Source organism: Hydra vulgaris, chromosome 02 (genome assembly GCF_038396675.1).
Source record: "Hydra vulgaris chromosome 02, alternate assembly HydraT2T_AEP".
In the NCBI taxonomy this organism is placed as follows: domain Eukaryota; kingdom Metazoa; phylum Cnidaria; class Hydrozoa; order Anthoathecata; family Hydridae; genus Hydra; species Hydra vulgaris.
In genome coordinates, this window is record NC_088921.1 from 60,486,128 (window position 1) to 60,494,725 (window position 8,598).

General features: G+C 26.0%; 1 long non-coding RNA gene across 2 annotated transcripts; it reads left to right on the forward strand.

Annotated features, from left to right (window-relative positions):
- The first annotated feature begins 493 nt into the window (after positions 1-493).
- Positions 494-4,068, forward strand: LOC136076566 (uncharacterized). 2 transcript variants are annotated; one of them, XR_010636382.1, is made up of 3 exons: positions 494-1,918; positions 3,186-3,279; positions 3,878-4,068. It is a non-coding gene; the product is annotated as an uncharacterized LOC136076566 (long non-coding RNA). The 2 variants fall into 2 exon arrangements; XR_010636381.1 differs by lacking the exon at positions 494-1,918 and having other exon boundaries at positions 2,339-3,279.
- Positions 4,069-8,598: the final 4,530 nt, after the last annotated feature.

The following is an 8,598-nucleotide window of genomic DNA, read 5'->3' on the forward strand; positions in this document are numbered from 1 at the left end:
TAATATTTGATCAAAATGGGATACGATATCGTACCCGATTTTAAACAAATATTAACATATAACGGAAAAACGAAAATCTTTGCTTTAAAGCGCATGCTTAAACTGAAATAGTGAAAGAAAAATTTTAATTAAAAAGTTTTCTCTTAAGAAATTAGTAAAAAGTTTGTCTGGAATGAAAAGGAATAGTCAGGAATACATGAAAAGTTGTATGAAGAGATATCGTTCTTCTAAAGCAGTATCGCATATCTCCAATACAGTTACAGTACTTTTTTGTACTAAAAAAGATACTAAAACTTTATCATAAAAATATTTATTACTACTTTAAAAGTAGTAATAATAAAATAATATAAAATAATAAAATAAGCAAGGTATGAAATGATAGGATTTATAATATATTTGAATTATATTAATTTAGGACTTCATAAAACTTAATAAATTTAAAAGTAACTTTTAAATTTATTTAGTTTGAATTTAAGTCCTAAATTAATATAATTCAAATATATTATAAATCCTATCATTTCATACCTTGCTTATTTTATTATGTTGATTATTATTTTATTAACATTTCTGTTATGCTATTACCTTTTTTTTGTACTGTTTTAAAAAATTTAGAAAAATAAATTAAAATTTCGAGCCAACACTGACATTTTATTGTTGCTAAACGTTAAATTTTGTTATAGGGATTGCAGTTCTTCTATCTGTTTTTTGCTCTTTATTCAATAAGTATTTGATTTAAATTAAATATAATTATAATTTGATATTTTATTACAACATATATGTTTTTATATATGAATATATATATGAATCTTTTTAAATATTTTCATGTTATTTTAAAATTTTTTGTTCGTGCAATTCAGGTTATATATGTTTATAGTTTGCATATATGTTTATATTATGTTCAAAGTTAAAAAGTTTTTGATAAATATATGTATGTAATAATATGTGTTATGTAATTGTTTTATAAATGTGTCATTAAAATAGTATAAAATGTATCTATTGTGTATATAAATATTATATGAGGTGTTTATATATGTAATATAAAGTTAAATAAATGTATTGTGTTTTATAGTTATTATATATGTTTATATTATGTTGTTTCCATGTTTTCAAAGTGTGCGACTTGGCAAACGTGTTGAGCAAGATTTTGCGTAAAGTTGTTTTTTATGTTACCAATGTTGTTACATTTGGCTTACCTTTATGTTGGTGTCTATTGTTAAAATTATAAGTGGTTTTATTATTGAAACTCACTGCTTTTAATCATTCACTAAAAGCGACTCAAGAAAAATCATTTTGCCGTATATACATTTTATTTATATCTCAATTTGAATTTTTAGAACCATGAAGTACCAACATGATTTGTTTTCTAAAAGCTAACATGAAATAACAATATTTAACAACTACTACTCTCTTATCATGACATCTTATCTCTATCAGATATAATGATTTTCGATTCATATTTGATGTTTTTCTTTGTATTTACTTATCAATTACATTTTTTCATTTCAGATTTATCATATTATGGATTTATGTGATATAAAAGAAAAAATGTAAATTTTTATGAATTTTTCTAGGCTTTTCCAAATGTGTTTCTTATTCACATTTTATTTTACAAGCAAGGTCTGCAAGCAAATTTAAGTTGAAAATTTTTTTTTTGCTTTTAAGGAGAATTGGCGTTATTCTTTGTTAAATTAATTTATTAATTTGTTTAAATATAGTAGTATTGACAAATAAATGTTTGTTTGTACTTGGTTTTTTACTTATCTGTTTTCAGATTCTTATAAACTAGGCAACTTAGCTAAGCAAGTTTTGTTTTATTTTTAGTGCTATTGGAAAGAGCTGAAAGTTATTTTTCAGAGTGATTGAAAAGAACTGAAGTGTTTTGTAGTTACTTCACATGGTGTAACTGATACTGGTTTGAGTTAGTTTACTATTTTGTTTTATTTATATTGGATATATTTTATATTTGATATATATTATATTAGATATATATTTTTTGTATTTAAAACTGACTGTTATTTGTTGACACGAAAGTTTATAAACTTAAATCTGCCGATATTTCAGTATGTATATATATATATATATATATATATATATATATATATATATATATATATATATATATATATATATATATATAAAATTACTTTAGAGTAAAATATACTGACTGACATTGCTTCAATATTTTATACAAGATTGTGCATTTATTTATTTTTTTTCATTAAGGTAAAAATAATTTTGCGCATTGTAGATTCTTTGTTAAATTAAAAATAATTGATGTAAATAAATATTATTTATTATTTTTAATAAACGACTTATGTATATAAACATATAAAAAGATATAGATTTCAATAAATCTTAAGTTTAAATAAAGTCTTTGATTAGAAAAGATCACAATTTGTAAGATTCTTTTACGTTCATTCATTCAATTCTAACAATAGTAAGATTACTGGTAATACGTTTAATGATTGGAAATAGTAAAAAGACATGGGAAGTAATTAAAGAAATTACAGGGAAAAAACAATTACAAAAAAACACCACAATTACAAATAGATTAAAGCTAACTATGAACAAACAAATATTTGATAAGAAAGAAATAGCTGAAAACTTCAACAAATTTTTCATAAACATAGGTAAAAATATAGATTTCAATAAATCTTAAGTTTAAATGAAGTCTTTGATTAGAAAAGATCACAATTTGTAAGATTCTTTTATATTCATTTATTCAATTTTAACAGTAGTAAGATTACTGGTAATATGTTTAATGATAACAGTAAAATTGAAATAGATAGTATTAGGCTCAACAAAGTTATTAATGTAAAATGCTAATAGGCAACTTGAAAATAGTTGTCAAATGAAAAAAATCGATCTAGGCAAGATGAAATTAGTTGTTGTTGAAATGTAAGAAATGTAACTGGGCGTGCAGAAAACTTACTTGACAGTATTCAGTGCCAAGCAGTGTTAATGTCTGTTAATTTGACTTTAGACACTTCAGAACAAAGCAAAGTATGAGTTTAACTATTTATAGTAACAATTAACACTTTTAAATCTAAATAGTTTTATTTTTTTTTATAATTTCTATCATAATTATGTTCTTTTTTTCTTTCTTTTTTTAGTTTGTCTTCCCTTTGTCATCTTTTGATTAGTTAGCTAACTGTTGAAACATGGTTTTAATTTTGTAAATTTAGTATGATGTGAAATTTACTCAATTAATCATTAGTCAACAGTTAGAGAGAAGCTGGAGCTTAATTAAGAAATGCTGGAAATTAGCTTTTAATCAAGGTAAAAATAATTTTGTTTACTGGTAACATAATAAAACCAATTAATACTATTTATTCCGTATTTTTTTACTTTTGTTAACATGCTGCTTTGGAAACACTTTCCTTCTCACTCTCTCTCTCTCTCTCTCTCTCTCTCTCTCTCTCTCTTTCTCTCTCTCTCAATTAGATGAGAGGGAAATTTAATGAAACTTATATAATTACTGAGCTCTTACGTATTTCTTAATACCACAAATAATAATAACAAATAAACATAACAACAAATAATAATAATAAGAAATATTTTACGAGTTGCTTGCTATTCTATGATATTGTTGCTCAAATTGTTTAACTATAATTGTCCCTTGATTGTTCAAATATTGTAATAAATGAAATCTTTTTAGTCCAAGTATTTAAGTTAATAAAATATCTTATTAAGTTGTAGTGTTATTTGCCAGTGTTACTACATTGTGTTGTCTAGCCTTTTTATATTCTTTTTGAATTATTCTGTAGACACAAAATATATATTTTCTGTTATTATTATCCTAATTCTACTACCAATAAAATGCATATAGTACTTTTGTAATTAAAAATTGTAATTTTTTTTTCGTTTCTCTTTTTAGGTATTTGCAGGCTTTACTTGACTTTCCTTTTCTGGTACCTGTGTTGCGACAGATTTTAAAAAGAACTCAACTGATGTTAATGCGGTCTTTATGTCGTTAACTATAAGCAATGACGTTGATGATAGGGACTCAAAGTTAAAATATTTATAGATAAATTTGTATTTAATTTTTTAGATAATATATCAAAGTTACTAATGTGTTTTTATTGTTATTAATGATTTAATAACTCATAACCCGTATTACGGGTTGCTTACTGCTAGTCATTATCATTATGTTATGAATTCATAATAGTTAATAAAATTGTATTGAATATTCTCTGGTTATCGCGTTTTATACGTGTTTAAATGCGAGTTTGATACTCATTAGGCGTCGTATTGTATACCTGTCTTTATACGCATCTGATGTCTATTTTTAATGCGCGTTCGACACGATAAAATGGCTAACATATATGCGTAAATACCGCGTATTCTGGAAAGTTTTGAATGCGCATGTAATACCAGCAAAATTTCGTATTGAATATTCTCTAGTTATCGTGTTTTATACGTGTTTACAAGAGTCTCAAATGCGAGTTTGATACTCAGTAGGCGTCGCATTGTATACCTGTTTTTATACGCATCTAATGCGTGTTCGACACGAGAAAATGGCTAACATACATACCACAACGATACGTATTTAAATAAGTTTCTAATGCGCATTTACAACTAAATTTGCCGACTGGGTAGTAAATTTCGATTTGTCGAAAATGAGCTTTTCTCACCAAAGTATAAAGCTTATATCAGCATATTAAAATTTAATATTCTGATGTAAGTTTTATACTTTTTATAGGATTTGATAAATCCTATTAAAATTATGATAAAACAGCTGTAAGAAAATGCGTATTTGACCGCAAGCCACGCTAGAATTAAATAATTTCATGCGTGTTTTGTAAAAAAAAATATTATTTTGGATTTATAAATTGAAATTTTTCATATAAAAATACTTATATTATAACATGGCGTCAGATAGGAAAATTTCACGAACTGACCGATATAAATATAGTTTAGAAAAAACCCCTCCCCATCGCTCCTCTTTTATCAAATCTGGACTAAAATTCCCACCCTCTCTCTCCTATTTATTCTACCCACCCATCCTTCCTTTGTATTAAGGACTTAAGTGTAACTAATTCTAAATAATGAATTTAAAAAATTTAAAAACTAAAATACTTCATATGACTTATTCTTTTAACATATTAAATAATATGTACTAATACAAGTAATATATTTGTATCCGTACATTTATATATTTATATTTAAAAACAATTTTATTAAATTGAAAAAAAAATAAGCAAAAACGACATTGAAATTATGTTGGGAGAAAAATTTAAAGTATAAGGGGTCGCCCATAAAGTACGTACGCTTTTTTGAATACCCTCCACTTTCCTAAAAGTACCTATGCTTTTAATCTATTTATCTAATATTTTATGATATTTTTTATAATTCAGGGTCTTCTTTCTTTTGTAATTGACCCACTGCCCTCCCATCTCATATGCGTCATTTGCAGACCCCCTCTTCCCCTCCGAGCGTACGTACTTTATGGATGATCCCTAAGAGAATTCGGTTCTAAAGATTTTTAATGGAAATGCCACAATTTAATATGATAGAAATGGATAGGATTTTGAAATCGATAAAGTCAGTTATTAAACGTTTGTAAAAACGTTTAATAACTGACTCTATGCAGATGATTCTGCTTATAGATGTAATCTTATTCCACCGACTTGTAAACGATGAGAAAAAATTGTATATAGACTGAATAGTGCCATAAAATGACAATATTGGAATTAAGCGTGGCGGCATGCACTCAAAATTTAAGTTGTGCTTTTTCTCTCACCCTATCCTTCTAAACTTGTCATTTTAATTTATGTCTTCTTTTACATTTTTGTCTCACTCACCTTATCTCATCCGTTCATTCTCTTTCTTTTTTTTCGTTTTTGTTAGTCTTCCTCCCTTAATATTTTTGCTCTGATTCCGATTTTTTTAATATTATTGTTATTACTTTTTTTTTTATTACCGACTAGTTTTTAACTATAATGAGTGACACCGAACTTTGTATTGATGCATATTAAGCAGATTTTTTTAATATGTTGTAAATGCATATGCGCACGAGTTATGGTTATTCTCGTAACGGGGTTATAACAAAAGCAGATTTTTTTCACCCTTAATTTGCACCAAAAAAAATACGCTTATATGCATTTTATTTCCTGAACAATAAATTTAAACATGAACGTTTTGTCACAACGAATTAGGTATATGCATTTTATCAAAAATGATTTTGGCGCCCTTCTAATGTTGCACCCTTGGCAACTGCCCATATGCCAACGCCTAGCTACGCCTCTGCATACTTAACAAAGAATTACAAAAAATAAATGAATGGTTCATGTGTAACAAATTCTCTTTGAATATTAAAAAACTAAATTCATCCTATTTCATAAACCAAATAAAAACGAAGATATTTCTCTTAAATAACTCTCGAGTCGTTAACACCAAGGTGGGAATTTTAGTCCAAATTTAAAAAAAACGGGGGGTGGGGGTTAACAAATATTGGGGGATTTTTTTTAGTTCTAAACTATATTTATCTCGGTCAGTTCGTGAAAACTTCCGATCTGACGCCAAGTTACAATAAAAGTATTTTTTTTATCTTAGTTTAAGTTTACATTATTTACATGTCGTGATTTACATGTAATATAAACATATAAACTTGGAATCTGGAAGCAGATCACAACTATCGCCAGAAACATATAAAATTTACAATATAATTATAATTTAAAATAACATAAGTAGTTTATGACAAAATAACAATCCAAAACATTTGAAATAATAAACAGTTAAAATAATATCTCAAAAATATTTCAATATATTATCCATTGAAAAAGTATTATTCTTTTATTTGTTTTTAAAAACAGTAAAAGAGAGATGAATCAAAATTAGGCTGGACAATTTTATTCCAGAGATAAGGTGTTCGATAATCTATACAAAATTGATTAAACTTTGTTTGACAAAAGTGTTCTTTTAAATAGTTTTTATTTCGCAAACTATAATCATTCTTTACTTTAAAGGTAAATAGACCTTTAAAAACATGCAATAAAGAGTTGTTCATACAACAAAACGTAAAACAGAAAGTATTATACAAGTTAAGTTCATAAACGCCTAATACATTCATATCTTTGAATAAAGATTTTGTATTTAAAAAACGATTTAAAAAATATATTATTCGTATTGCATGTTTCTGATGACGGTAAAGACATTGCAGTTTACTTTTACCTGTTTTAAATTATTTTTATTTAAATAATTTCTGGTCTTATAAAGGATTCCAATACTTTTTGCAACTTTTGTTAATATATAATCAATATGAGTTTTCCATGTCATATTTTCGTCAAGATAAATACCTATGAATTTTAAAACGGAATCTTTTTTTATTTCTATTTCATCAATATAAAGTTTAGGTAATCATTAGGCAAAAAACTTTTTTTGTTGAGGAGAGGAAAAGGATCCACTTCGTTTTGTCAATATTTAAGGTTAGTTTGTTGCATTTAAACCAAGTAGAAATTTTTATAAGTTCTTTATTCATATTTAAAAAAAGTTTGTTAGTGTCTTTTTTTGATAAAAATAAATTGGTATCGTCTGCAAACATGATGTTCATAAGGTTTAAGGCCTTATTTAGATCGTTGATGTATACTAAAAAGAGAATTGGACCAAGGATAGAACCCTGTGGTTCACCTCCTTTTATTTCAATTAATGTTTTATTTTGAAAATCAATAGGAAGCAATTCTTCTCCGTGGTAGACGAATTGCTTTCTATTTGACAAGTAGCTTTTATACCATTTGATCAATTTACCAGTTATTCCGTAGAACTCAAGTTTTTTAAGTAAGATATCATGATTGACTGTATCAAAAGCCTTTGATAAATCGACAAAAACACCAAGTGTATATTGTGATTTAGCAAAAGAATTTGAGACTTCACGTGTAAACTGAATAATGGCTTGTTCAGTTTAACTATTTTTTTTAAAGCCAAATTGATTTTTATATAGTAAATTGTTTGAAATCAGGTAGTTCTTTGTCTTTTCAAAGATGATTTTTCTAAAATTTTTGAAAACGTAGGAAGGATAGAAATAGGGCGATAATTATTGACGTTTGATTTTCCACCGTCATTATTAATCGGGATAACTTTGGCAATTTTTAATAGGTCAGGGAAAACCCCTTGTTGTATAGATGTTTTGAAAACTTAAAATAGAATATTTTCTTAGATAGAAAACTTTCATAGCAATCTATAATTATGTTCCCGTTTATTCCATCCGCACCGATTGCTTTTTGTCTTTTTAGAGATTTGAAGGCTCTTTCAAACTCTTCAATTGATAAATCTAGGAATAAGTCATGAGGAGACAGTAAATTTGAAGTTGTCAAAAAATCATTAAAGGAAATATTTGTAGAAAGAAACCTATCAGCCAGCCTACTTCCGATATCAGTTAAGTATTTATTAAATTCTTCCGCTATTCATTTGGTTCATATACACATAAATTGTTTATTTTAATCATTTTCGGAAGGATATTTGAACAGGTTTTCTGTTTCCCCGTAATTTTTTTCAATATTTTCCATATTTGTCTTGAGTAATTTTTATCTTTAGTAATCAGATTAGAGTAATAATTTTTTTTCAGGTTTTTACAAATTTTTTCAAATAGAGTTTTGTAGT